Genomic DNA, 14918 nt, shown 5'->3' on the forward strand with positions numbered 1-14918 from the left:
AGTGTATGTGTCCTGGTGTTCCTTACACAGATCCAGAGTGTATGTGTCCTGGTGTTCCTTACACAGATCCAGATCCTTACACAGATCCAGAGTGTATGTGTCCTGGTGTTCCTCACACAGATCCAGAGTGTATGTGTCCCGGTGTTCCTTACACAGATCCAGTGTGTATGTGTCCTGGTGTTCCTTACACAGATCCAGAGTGTATGTGTCCTGGTGTTCCTTACACAGATCCAGATCCTTACACAGATCCAGAGTGTATGTGTCCTGGTGTTCCTTACACAGATCCAGAGTGTATGTGTCCCGGTGTTCCTTACACAGATCCAGAGTGTATGTGTCCTGGTGTTCCTTACACAGATCCAGATCCTTACACAGATCCAGAGTGTATGTGTCCTGGTGCTCCTTACGCAGATCCAGAGTGTATGTGTCCGGGTGTTCCTTACACAGATCCAGATCCTTACACAGATCCAGAGTGTATGTGACCGGGTGTTCCTTACACAGATCCAGATCCTTACACAGATCCAGAGTGTATGTCTCTTGGTGTTCCTTACACAGATCCAGAGTGTATGTGTCCTGGTGTTCCTTACACAGATCCAGATCCTTACATAGATCCAGAGTGTATGTGTCCTGGTGTTCCTTACACAGATCCAGAGTGTATATGTCCCGGTGTTCCTTACACAGATCCACAGTGTATGTGTCCTGGTGTTCCTTACACAGATCCAGAGTGTATGTGTCCTGGTGTTCCTTACACAAATCCAGAGTGTATGTGTCCTGGTGTTCCTTACACAGATCCAGATCCTTACACAGATCCAGAGTGTATGTGTCCTGGTGTTCCTTACACAGATCCAGAGTGTATGTGTCCCGGTGTTCCTTACACAGATCCAGAGTGTATGTGTCCTGGTGTTGCTTACACAGATCCAGAGTGTATGTGTCCTGGTGTTCCTTACACAGATCCAGATCCTTACAACGATCCACAGTGTATGTGTCCTGGTGTTCCTTACACAGATCCAGAGTGTATGTGTCCCGGTGTTCCTTACACAGATCCAGAGTGTATGTGTCCTGGTGTTCCTTACACAGATCCAGAGTGTATGTGTCCTGGTGTTCCTTACACAGATCCAGATCCTTACACAGATCCAGAGTGTATGTGTCCTGGTGTTCCTTACACAGATCCAGAGTGTATGTGTCCCGGTGTTCCTTACACAGATCCAGAGTGTATGTGTCCTGGTGTTCCTTACACAGATCCAGAGTGTATGTGTCCTGGTGTTCCTTACACAGATCCAGATCCTTACACAGATCCAGAGTGTATGTGTCCTGGTGTTCCTTACACAGATCCAGAGTGTATGTGTCCTGGTGTTCCTTACACAGATCCAGATCCTTACACAGATCCAGAGTGTATGTGTCCGGGTGTTTCTTACACAGATCCAGATCCTTACATAGATCCAGAGTGTATGTGTCCTGATGTTCCTTAAACAGATCCAGATCCTTACACAGATCCAGAGTGTATGTGTCCTGGTGTTCCTTACACAGATCCAGATCCTTACACAGATCCAGAGTGTATGTGTCCTGGTGTTCCTTACACATATCCAGAGTGTATGTGTCCTGGTGTTCCTTACACAGATCCAGATCCTTACACAGATCCAGAGTATATGTGTCCTGGTGTTCCTTACACAGATCCAGAGTGTCTGTGTCTGGGTTTTTCTTACACAGATCCAGATTCTTACATAGATCCAGAGTGTATGTGTCCGGGTATTTCTTACACAGATCCAGATCCTTACATAGATCCAGAGTTTATGTGTCCTGGCTTTCCTTACACAGATCCAGAGTATATGTGTCCTGGGGTTCCTTACAAAGATCCAGAGTGCATGTGTCCTGGTGTTCCTTACACAGATCCAGATCCTTACACAGATCCAGAGTGTATGTGTCCGGGTGTTTCTTACGCAGATCCAGATCTTTACATAGATCCAGAGTGTATGTGTCCTGGTGTTCCTTACAAAGATCCAGATCCTTACACAGATCCAGAGTGTATGTGTCCTGGGGTTCCTTACAAAGATCCAGAGTGTATGTGTCCTGGTGTTCCTTGCACAGATCCAGATCCTTACACAGATCCAGAGTGTATGTGTCCTGCTGTTCCTTACACAGATCCAGAGTGTATGTGTCCTGGTGTTCCTTACACAGATCCAGAGTGTATGTGTCCTGGCGTTCCTTACACAGATCCAGAGTGTATGTGTCCTGGTGTTCCTTACACAGATCCAGACCCTTACACAGATCCAGAGTGTATGTGTCCTGGTGTTCCTTACAAAGATCCAGAGTGTATGTGTCCGGGTGTTTCTTACGCAGATCCAGATCCTTACATGGCTCCTTAAGTAGGGAAAAAGAGCGGCAACCATGAACGCGCAAGGTGGGCGGGGCTTAGGCCAGGTGTCCCAGATCCACTTGCACCTGCTCCCCATCTCCCATAAAATGCTGCTGAATTGGAAAGTAACATTAGCCACCTTGAGAGGTAAAGGAGTAGATTGAGGAAGGAGCAGCAGAGGGGGAAGGGGTACAGGAGTAGGAAGAATAGGGAAAGGGTCACAATTGGTGGGGGACACAGGGTGGGTGGCCGCATAAGAGAAGCAACACAGAAAACAAAGGGCTGAGGATCGAAGAAGAACGGTGGAAGTATAATGAAGGGATGTGGCTCAAGGAAGGGGAAAGGCACAGAAGAAGCACAAATGGGAAAGGCGCAGAGGAAGAGTGGAATACTGGAGAATGTGGGAGGGGTAATGAGTACAAAGAAAGAAGCACAGAGGAAAAGACGTATGAGAGATTGGACACAAATGAGATGGGGTGAAGGAGGGAAGCAGCGCAGGAGACAAGGGAACTGGGGTCGAGGTACATGGGCGACGAAGGACATTAAGAGATGGGTCTTAGAAGAGAAAAGATAGGGCGTGGAGGATGAAGCAAGTACAGAGACAGGAGCAAAAGGAGGCGGTGGGTCCAGAGGGGGCAAAGGTGAAGAAGGGGAGGTGCACATGGGAGATGGAGCATAAGGAGGAAGAAGACAGTGGGCGATGTGGGCAGGAAGTAGGGTGCAGAGGGGCAAAGGTGAAGAAAGGGAGGTGCACATGGGAGAAGGAGCATAAGGAGGAAGAATACAAGTGGTTAATGTGAACTAGAAATAGGGTGCAGAGGGGGCAAAGGTGAACATGGGAAGTGCACATGGTAGAAGGAGCAAAAGGAGACCGAGGGTGCAGAGGGGGCAAAGGTGAACAGGGGGAGGTGCACCTGGGAGAATGAGCAAAAGGAGGAGGAAGATAGGGAGGAATGAGGGCAGGAAGTAGGGTGCCAAGGGGGCAAAGGTGAACAAGGAGAAGTACACACTGGAGAAGTAGCATAAGAAGGGAGAAGACAAGGGGTTAATGTAAACAGGAAGTAGGGTGCAGAGGGGGCAAAGGTGAAGAAGGGGAAGTGCACATGAGAGAAGGAGCATAATGGGGAGGAAGACAGGGGGCGATGTGGGCAGGAAGTAGGGTGCAGAGGGGGCAAAGGTGAACAAGTGAAACAAATAAGGAAAATAAACAATGCACACGCCAATTAAAGATCTGTAACTCAGCACTGCCCCTTCCCTGTAGGGTCAGCTGAGAACCATGGAGGACTCAGCGTGCCCTATATACATACCCCACCCCAAAAAGAAAGACAGTACTATCTAATACTACCCACTAATGAAAAGACCTTTCAGTTTACCTCCGTACTACATGGCTTTAGCATTCCAATTATATTCAGCAGCACTTCAGAAGGCAGCAGGTGCTGAATGATGTAATCACTCCTTTTGTGTTTCAGTGCCCTGCTGGAGCCAGAAGGCTAGAGAGGGGCAGGCCCAAAAGGAACATTTGAAAGTATGAGTAGACACATCCCAGTCTCCCCTGGCAGTGATTGCATCCATGCAAACTATACTTTTGGGCTGGTCTTGGTAAAGCAACACCTGTGAACGTACAAACAAACTGTGCTGTTATAGAATTGTTCATTTTCTGACAATGTATTCCTTTCATGATTTACACAACCATCTTCTGTAGACAACAAAGAAGAGAAAGGCAGTAAATAATGGATGTACATATTTTAAAGTGTGTTTTTAATTTACAAAGTGTTTTTCTTGTCTGCATAACCTTATTTATTGAAAAGGCAACTATTCGACTCCGCATTCGGCTCCGGCTGAATACTTGTCCAACTATTCAGCATTCGGCGAATACTTAGATCTACTAGTCGGTACACCCTTAGGGCCCAATTAATGGAATTATTTGTGTGGATAGGATTTGCGCGCCATTCTGCATGCAAAACCCTGTTCGTCGATTCATGGAATCTGCAGTGTGGTGCTTTTTCATAACTTGCATGGACTTCGCGCAGGCTCAGCACATCTCTGTGAGTGTCCGTGTGCATTGCACGAGACACCACGCAGAACATGGGCGTGGCTTGTGCAAAGGGCAGGGAAGGGGGCAAAACTCGGAAAATGACAAACAACAAGGAAAAATGTGGGGGTTACGAGGGACGGCCCAAAAATAGTCCATCGCACGTCCACTATTGCACAGAACAATATATTTTCAGGGATATGACAGCACAACCTCCTGGCAGGGAAATGGGCAAGCAAAGCCCTCATACTATCTGCCACCCAAAGGCAGGCGTACAGAAAGTTGCACTTAGGATTCAACGCGCAGAGGTAAGAGCGGGTGTTGGATTTGTGGGTGCATGTACACAGCCGGGGGTTCCGATCCAACTTAGGAGCGTGCGTACGTACTGTAGCAGGGTGCAGGAACGATTTACAGGGGTTTGCATGCAGATATTCTGAATTTTACCTGAGTTACGATAAATAGTGCACATGAAGTTGGGGTGACCCTGCGTAGGGTCCCCGCGATGTGGGCCTGCTTGCGGGGGACCCCACACACTGTTTTCAGGGTGCATGTATTCGCACCCAGGGAGCACGTAAAGGTAGCTGTCTCTGTCTGGTTTTGCTTTGCGTGGGGGCATGTCGGGGCTTTCCGGCCGTGACTTGCATACATGGTTACTTTGTGCGAACAATTCGATGAATACGCACAGGAAAAATTCTGCGCGATGGCTGGCGCAGTCATTTTCGGCATGCAGGATTTGCAGGATCTCTGCGCACTATTCCATGAATCAGGCCCTTTAGTGTATACATACATATGTCTGCACACATATATGTGTGTGTATGTGCATATATATATATATATATGTGCATGTACGTTATGAAAGCCACTGCAGTGCTTTTCCTTAAAGAGGGCGAGCTAAGGGAGCTGTTACTGTGTTGCTGAGCTCCTGGAAATCCATGGAAGATGGCTGGGTCTGTCTGGTGACATCCCCTCATAGAAAATGATCCCCTCGGCCCACCCAGTTCAGCTCCAGCACTGTTGGCAGATGGCAGGGGGGGGGGTAGCGGGTGTGTTTGCGCCTCATCAGAGGCGAACCCTTCCTCTCGTGTTTGTCAGCGACTCCCGGCGCACTTCTGAAATGCATTCTTCATGTATTTTTAAATTCATGAGTCAGAGAGAAATGAAAAGGTAATTGTGGCGTTCATGCAGCTGATAAAAAGGGCTGACGTTTCTACGCAAATAATGTATTTCTAATTTCGTCCTGGGAGGTTACAAGAGTTTCTTGTTTCAGCTGCTGAAGTGAGACAATGTAAAGAGTGAAACCCTATTCTCTTGCTGCCCCCCTGCAGCCCGTGCCCTCCTCCACCCTCTTTCCACCTCGCCTTGCCTGAACTGTAAGCTCGCTTGCGCTGCACTCCTTGTCACTGCAGTCTGGCATCAGAAGCATGCAACGTCACTTCCAAAGATTAGCTCCGGGTTACATCAGCTGCTTGTATGGACAGTCGTTCGGAGGGGTCGAGTCTCGGTTCTTCTCGGAAAGTCTTTGTGATCTTGAGCAGGTCACTTACCACCAAATGTCCCATTCAAGTGCCTTGTACGTGGATGGGGTCTAAACTCGTGACCCCAGGATTTGCACACATGTTGCTGGAACAGCCAGATGAATGTCGGTGCTCGGCCCCGGGCCAAGGAGTGGACTACTGGCCATGACTGGAAGGCCACTAACCGGGCCCTCACTTTGGACCCCACCAGGGACGCAGCGGGAGCATAGCAGAGAGTGGGGTGGTCAAAGTTTCCACATGGGTCAGACACCTTGTTCGCAGGGTTATCGCGGTGGGCGGAAGGGTCAATGTTTTGGCATTAGCGCCTTGAAGCCATTGCTTATAGGCGCATTAAAAATACAGAATAAATAAAACAAAATGTGGCTTCTTTTTCACCCCTCCTTGTTTAACCTTCATGCATAGGATGCAGACAGGGCCTCGCTGTGGTGGGTGCGGGGGCGGGGGGTGGTTAAGCAGCACCACTTGAGCCCCTGGACTGCACCCCTAGATTTAGCATCAAGGCAGTCACGTTTTAGGAGAAGGGCTAGAGTAGGCCGCAGTCATTTGTATCAACAATGGCAATTCAGTCTCTCTCTAGAGAGAGAGAGAAAGAGAGAGAGAGAGAGAGAGAGAATTGTGCTGTACATTTGGTGGAGCTACCCCAGCCGTTGCTGACAGCCACCCTACCAGAGAAAAAAACACAGTTATCTTGGGGAGTAGAAGGGGTGAAGAGTAGGTTGTGTTTTTTTCTCCAAAAGCAGCTATCAAATAAGGTAATCATTTAATCCTACTAACTTTAATCTAATCCTAAAAGCAGAAGGCTCTTCACCCCCCTCTTTACATATATTGAGTATCCAATCTAACTGAGGCTCCTCGTCCTTCTCATGTTCATACATTTTCCAAAGCTCTAGACTCGCTAGGCGCTTTTCTAACTTTTTTCCGGTATACGCAGCATGCAAATATGTCATTGTAAAACAGTTCTCGATAATGACCCGCCTTGGGGCTATGGCATGAACATTTTGTCTGCGGTTCCTTTAACCCATTCTGCACTGTACTGTTTAAGATTAAGTGCGTGCTTTGGTAGCTGTTTTGCAAAGATGCACTAATGGCGTAACTTCTTCCATTTCTAACTTTTACTTCTCTTTTTATTATCACTTCGCTTATGCTTTAGTTACAGTTTTCAATTTTGTATTTCAATCAACATACACTTATGAGCGAGCACCAATCGTCGCAAGCTCCAATCCCGTCACAATGCACATTTTTTACTTTAATCTTGCTAAAAGAAAACCATAAAAGTTTAATCTTAAAACAATCACTTTTTGCGTCTTAACTTCAGGTTTCTCTACAATTTAAACATTTATTTTTTTCAACTCTGACCTCATAACACTTTTCAACCACATAAAACAAAACGGACAGACTTGACCGGCCACATATACGTGCACTTCACGATCCTTTCCTTAGGACTCGTCTTATCTTCTAAAATCTTGTTCCGACTGGAACTTAAGCCAATTCCCTTAAGAAAGTCTTTAAACTTATCTCATCTCCTATATGTCCCTCATAAAAAGGGGGCTCTGAATTAAGGCTTCTGCTAGCATTCTTTAAAATCTAGGAACAGGGCGTATCCTTATAGCGTGGCTACACCTCACAACTATTTTCCTCACGTATTACTTGGCAACACTCAAGTCAATATCTTTCCCCATATACATATATTTTACGCTCTTACTCTTGCATTATATTTTATCCCGCCTCCCACCATTACTCTCCATTATTTACTATGCATGCATCCTTTTGCCACTCTCTTTGGTCTTATTCACTCACCGTTCGCATTATTTCATCTTTGGACCCTCAGGATCACCGCCTTCGTTACCGCCTCTTCGAGCTGCTGTTCGATCCGCTTTGCGTAGATGTGGGAGGGGTTCCCATATAAAAATGGCGGTCCCGTCACACCCGACTTGCAAGATTTGTTATCCTATTCTAACCACAATCTATGGGGAGCTTCACGTCCTGTCAGCCGAATGGCAAAGGTTGTGCGATATTGCAGAGACCCTAAAGTTACTTATGTCGATGGTATCTTATCTAACCATCAATCTCTGCTACCAAGTGAACTGGGGACTCCCAGCCCTTTAAGATGAGTAGCAACACCCTTGAGATGGATGGGGATGCAGATTTTAATCAAAGATCAATAATTCAGATTACACAAATAGCTTGGCAAAAAGTTTGTCTGTTTTAATGCAAGTAACTAAAACAGGGAGTTCAACGAACATCAGCAATCGCTCGATATTCAACTCTCAATTATTTGATAAAAAAAGCTGGGTTCTTAAACCCTAAAATGGTCATAGCTGACGTACTGACCTGTGTCATTACCTACGTCATCCTACGTGGCAAACTTCTAAAACCTATCGGAAAGCGGGATTGGGTCTAAGTGAGTAACTACGCATAGGTGTTATATCTCTATAGAGTAACGAAGAAAAATAATTGGATACTTCACATCAGGTGGTGCAACTAAGCCCTCCCTTAAAAATGGTCACTATGACCGTCACTAAATGTATGACGTCCCATTGACTACACAATCTATAGGACCCCCCCACTACATGGTCCTCTACAATTGGTTGATTACTAACCCTCATCAATAACATTCCACCTACGTGAGCAGCACGCAGACTGAACAAACAGGTACAGGTGAGCTTGTCTTGTACTATTGTATTTGCAACACTCCCGCATTAGGTAGTATTAAATAGTCACACAAGCATGTAGCATTCACATCCAAGACCTCTGCATCGAGCACTATCATTTCTGTCAGCACTACACACATACCGTTACACACTCACAGTGCACGTCTTGTGTCATGTGAAAGCACCTCCTGTTACCAGTTCTCCAAACCTATCCATGCTTCCAGCATCCACATTCACCCAGAGCGGCACCCAGCACCACTATCTGCAGGTATCAATATTTGTTTTCCTCCCAGCACTGCACCAACTGCAATGATGCAATACTTCAAAGTGCAGCACAGTAGTTCGCAATCTGTGCAATGCACACTACTGAAGCACATACGCTATGCAGTTGAACCCACACAGTTTCTCACCACAGCACTCAGTAGACACACTGCAGAACTGTTCACTCCATAAGCTCCTGCCATGCACTGGAAAATGTACCATATGCAAACAATAGCACACCCATGGAATTAACAATGCATGCACAACTCACAAACCACACACGAAACGCAACAATATGAAGAGGAGTTGCAAGCAACCCACATAGCTGTCAATGTAAGGCCTCCAGCCATGCATCCAAGACGCTAGGGCCTCACCACACACAGCACACCCTAGTGCACCCTATGTTTACCTGCTCATGTCATGTGTAATGCGCTCCCCACCTGCAATTGCGCCTGCCAACTTTCACCCTGGCCACATCTTTCCAAGCATGGCTCCATGACTTGTGTTGGCTGTGCTGAACGTTATGTGAGTGGCTGTGCACATTGTCCATATTGCAAATTTGTGATGCTGAGGACTTCCTTTCATGGCGCAATTTGTTAAAACACTTCCTCAAGCAAGGGTCTTGTAAATGCCATCCCATAGCAAACGGAAATGGTAACATACGGCTCCCTAATGTGCAACACGTGCAATGACCTACACCATGTGCTACTGAACGCATATCCCCTCACTTACACCAAGTGTAAAATGTTCTTTGCACCCATTCTTCAAAGGTCACTGTCCTCTGAGAGATGCAGCGTTAATGCAGAGTTAACCCTGCATAGCTGCATCATGTTGTGCTGGCTGTCATCAAGGGCTAGGCTCTTGGGGGCATGGCCAACGGCCAACGGCCTTTGGCCATGTACCCAATAGTCTAGGCCATACCCACACCCAGCACAACATAATGGCATCATGAATGGGAACATTTGTCACGTACCACAATGCACAAATGTAATATAGGATGGGTGAAATAAAGGGCAACCCATACCAAACGCAAATGGCGACATGTGGCTCCCTAATGTGCAAGACGTGCAATAACCTACACCAAATGGTACTGTACGCATATCAGGTCACTTGTGCTGTTCTACCATGTCTACAATGTCCGTCACCACCCTTGGAGACATGCAGACTTAAAAATGGATGCCTGCATTATGGTGGCATGGCTATGGTGCAGGCCTAGGCTCTTCGGTGCCTGCCCTACGGCCTATGGCCTTTCGCCATGCACCCACCAGTGTAGTCCTTGGCCACACCAAGCACAACATAACAGAGTCATGCAGGTGAACAAGTGGCCAGGTACATGCAGTTCACCCCTAGCCACTTCTAAGCATCCAGTACTTCACCACTGCACCCAGTGTACAAACTAGAGGACTCGTCACTCCATCAGGTCCAGGCATGGACTAAACACTATACGATGTGCAACCAATCCCCACAACCATTAAACCAACATTGTATGCAATGATCACAAACCACACACCGAAGGCAACAATGTGAAACCTACTTCACCCCAGGGCACATACATGTCGATGCAAGGTGCCCACCCATGCATAGAAGGGCCTATGAGCTTAGCACATGCAACACACCGAGTGCAATGTACATTTCAAGTTTCATGTGGTCTTCATTGTACTCCCCTTCTGCCCTTGCTCTACCATCACGGACCACAGCAAGAGGTCGCCGCACCAGGTATCATACCGTAACCAGTGGCGTCGCTAGTGAGGCCTGGGGGGGCCCGGGCCCCCCCTGTGTAACCATGTGTCCCCCTTTGTCCCCCCTTGCCTAAGACGAGCGGGGACCATGTTCTCCCCTTACATTTGTCTGCGCCCCACCCCTACTTTTGTCTTTGGCCCCCTCTGTGCCCCCCCTAAATTTGATTCCTGGTGATGCCACTGGCCGTAACGCAAGCTAACTGCAGTCTGCACACAATGTAGTCACCTGTGGAGGCCCCCCGATTTGGCACAATACGCACGGATACTACAGGAACATGACCGTCTTCTTCCACCTATTGACATATATCAAATGAACCACTTCTCAGTCCCCCACCCTTTCCATCCCTTCTTCCCAACACCACATGGTGTAAAGTATGCTTGTCAGTCCCTTTCGGCGCCGCACTGCCCTCCGATACATCATGGCAGCGTTTCCCAAAACCTTTGATGCACAGCACGCTTCCCTCCAGCCAACCACCGGCTGCGTCGAACGTTCATCGACATAACGGCGTACTGCAAGCCAATGAGACTTCTGTCTGCGGAGCGAACAGGGAAATGGGTGAGCAGAGCGGAGCCAGATATCACTAATTTTTTGAGACGTACATTTCAGTCCTTTGCAACAAAAGTACTGGTCGGATTTCCACCAACACACAAAAGCACGCTTTCTGGCCCAAACCCCCGCTCTTGCCAAAATTTGGTGAAAATCTGTCCAGCAGTTTGGCCTGTACCTGTGCGAAAATTATTTCCCCATTCAGTCTATGGAAAAAAAAGTGGGATCCCCCCTATAACTTTGCCCCCCCTGCACGAAAACTCACCAAAATTGCTGAAATAATTCAGAGTGTGCCATATACTTCTTTTGCAAAGTTTGGTGCGGATTCCTCCAGGGGGAGCGAAGATATAAGCCACCGAAAATGTGGTCTTCCTATGAGTTTGGCCGTGTTTCGTTTAGTTTCTTTATTTATACTGCGCGCTGAACATATATATTCCAGTAATGGAACTCTTATGCTATTTGCAGCTACTGCTTTTTGACTCCTGGGTCATTAGAACCTCAGTGTTGTGGGTGTTCTATGCCATAAAAAGCCTTCCTCATTTAGCAACGATACTCCCACATTCGGCTCTCTGCAGCCTTACACATTTGCGTTGAATCGCCCAACTGTCTATAGAAGCAGCCAAGGATTTCCGCTGCTGCCCTGTGAGTCTTCCTTCCATGCGAGACTCTGCACACGGCCTATAAGGCACGCATGATGGCAAGCCCCTGCTGTAGAGTGGCTCAGGCCTGGGCGGGTCTTCGCTTCCTGTTATGTCAGTGAAGTGCCTCTTACGTCACTGCCTTAGCCACATAAGGGGGTTGATGGTGGGACGATGGGGGAAATCACCCTGCACATTCGGTTTTAAATGTTCTTTAAATCACTCTGACGAGTTCTCCCTTTGGGGCTTTGTTGACTACTCTGTGAAAGCAGAGCCGAAAGACAGCCCGCGCAACCCCCACATGCCCCCTGATATTTTCAATGTCATTTAAACCCCTAGTTCTCTACAATGTGTTGACTTAATATAAATATAAGAGTCTGCATCCCAGGCTGGGACTAGCATCACACTAAGGCTGTAAAACAGATGACAACGGGCTGCACCATCTAAAGTCTAGGCACACATTATAAAAGCCACAGTAGTCGAGTAGCCATACAGCTTATAAATGGCCCTAAATTAAACATAATTCATTAAAATCACACATATTGCATGGCAGCATTCAAATATCTACCATGTACAAGTGGTTCACTGATGTCAGGGGACCACAGAGCACCTGCCCCTGCCCTGCTGAGCTCCAATCCCTGTTCCTGCCCAAGCTCCTCCTCTGGGGTCCTGATCGCACCTCTGTTTTACATATTTAGTACTTATTTGTTTTTTCCGTGTCTCTCCTTTCTCTGACGAGGAATGCAACTTTACTATGTTCCCATCCTCTGTTCCAGTGCCCTCTCGCCATCAATCCTCTCTCTCACCACCGTTTGGTGGTAAAGGGCATCCCTCACCCTCTGTTTCACACCTTACCTGCCACTGTTCGTTTTTTTGATCGATGCATTCTTGCCTGATACTGTATTTCTGTTAGCAGGGTCTCCCCAGCCCTCGCTGTTCCCCATGGGGTTGATGCTCCCCCTTTCCCCTCTTTACTTCCTACATCAAGTGGACTGCTCTCTGACAAGCCCTGCCTGCCATGCCCATTGCCACCTTCTCTGTGTCAGCGAGGACTGTTGCCGTGCCCGCTTGTGTCTGTGCCACTTTCAGCTTCACCCCTCTTCTCTTCCTCCCTCCCTCCCTCCTTTCCTTCCTTCCTTCCTTCCTTCCTTCCTTCCTTCCTTCCTTCCTCCCCTTCCTCCCCTTCCTTCCTTCCTTCCTTCCTTCCTTCCTCCCCTTCCTCCCCTTCCTTCCTTCCTTCCTTCCTTCCTTCCTTCCTTCCTTCCTTCCTTCCTTCCTTCCTCTTCCTTCCTTCCTCCCTTCCTCCCTCCCTTCCTCCCTCCCTCCCTCCCTCCCTCACTCCCTTCCTTCCTTCCTTCCTTCCTTCCTTCCTTCCTTCCTTCCTTCCTTCCTTCCTTCCTTCCTTCCTTCCTTCCTTCCTCCCTTCCATCGTTCCTTCCTTTCTCCCTCCCTCCCTCGCTTCCTTCCTTCCTTCCTTCCTCCCTCCCTAACTCCTTCCCTCCCTCCCTCCCTTCCTTCCTTCCTTCCTTCCTTCCTTCCTCCCTTCCTTCGTTCCTTCCTTTCTCCCTCCCTCCCTCGCTTCCTTCCTCCCTCCCTCCCTCCCTCCCTCCCTCCCTTCCTTCCTTCCTTCCTTCCTTCCTTCCTTCCTTCCTTCCTTCCTTCCTTCCTTCCTTCCTTCCTTCCTCCCTCCCTCCCTCCCTCCCTCCCTCCCTTCCTTCCTTCCTTCCTTCCTTCCTTCCTTCCTTCCTTCCTTCCTTCCTTCCTTCCTTCCTCCCTTCGTTCCTTCCTTTCTCCCTCCCTCCCTCGCTTCCTTCCTTCCTTCCTTCCTTCCTTCCTTCCTTCCTTCCTTCCTCCCTCCCTCCCTCCCTCCCTCCCTCCCTCCCTCCCTCCCTCCCTCCCTCCCTCCCTCCCTCCCTCCCTCCCTCCCTCCCTCCCTCCCTCCCTCCCTCCCTCCCTCCCTCCCTCCCTCCCTTCCTTCCTTCCTTCCTTCCTTCCTTCCTTCCTTCCTTCCTTCCTTCCTTCCTTCCTTCCTTCCTTCCTTCCTTCCTTCCTTCCTTCCTTCCTTCCTTCCTTCCTTCCTTCCTTCCTTCCTTCCTTCCTTCCTTCCTTCCTTCCTTCCTTCCTTCCTTCCTTCCTTCCTTCCTTCCTTCCTTCCTTCCTTCCTTCCTTCCTTCCTCCCTTCCTCCCTTCCTTCCTTCCTTCCTCAGTGATAACAGCTGCCTGTGTCTGGAGAGTATTGTGCTGTTTCCACCAACCTCGTGCTCTCAGAGGTGTGGAGATTAGAAAGATAAAGAAAAGCGCCTGGAAAATGACGCATCAGTGGAGGCGGAGGAAGAAAAGTGGCGGTTTAACCCCCAAGAGTAGAAGACACTCCACTGCAAGATGGTAGCCGTAGGCAACAGACGAAAAATAAGCCCAACTGGAGTAATGGTCATCACCCCTTTTATAGCCGAATAAGTAATTAGACCAGGTGCCAGACAACAGTTCCTTTTCACGGTTGGCTCATGCTTCCAGATTCTGCCTTTGTGCTTTGGTTCTTGGACCTTTGCTCTGCGGGTTTCAGTCTCTCTTTTATCCCCCATTTTCTCCCTTGCTGGCCCTAATTGTTGTCACTTCCCATTGTTGTCATTTTCCCAATCCTTTGTTTTGGGGTCCTCCAAGTGTTAGTCCCTGCTGCTCGATACCATTCTTCCACATTCTGCTCCTCCCGCCCCCTCCGGGCGATTGACATCTCTTTTCCCCAATCTGCCTGCCTCTTTTGAGATCATCTTTACTAAGACTTTCTGGCTGAACACCTGTTCAGAGACCTAACCTTTCGCTCTATTATGTTTGTGGAAATCCCCCCTGCATTGAGATTCAATAGTTCAGACTCATCAATGACGGGTGCTCTTATTTTGGGATTTCCAGGTATTGAGAGTCTTGTTGATCTGGATATCGTTTTCCTCTTGTTCCTTAGTGTTCACACCTTTTTTCCTTTTCCCACTGGAAACGTGTTTTCTTTAGCCGCTGTGCTCCCCCACCAGACTGGTAACGCTAGAGGGAGATGTCCTCAAGCTCTCGTCCTGTCAAGGCTCTATGTTATTATTAAAAACACATGAGTGTAAATGAAAGGAGCACAGACAATGCCCTCGTGTCACTTAGGCTCATTGCTGAAATGCACAGGTC

Source organism: Ambystoma mexicanum, chromosome 11 (genome assembly GCF_040938575.1).
Source record: "Ambystoma mexicanum isolate Mex_15411 chromosome 11, UKY_AmexF1_1, whole genome shotgun sequence".
NCBI classification, from domain to species: Eukaryota; Metazoa; Chordata; class Amphibia; order Caudata; family Ambystomatidae; genus Ambystoma; species Ambystoma mexicanum.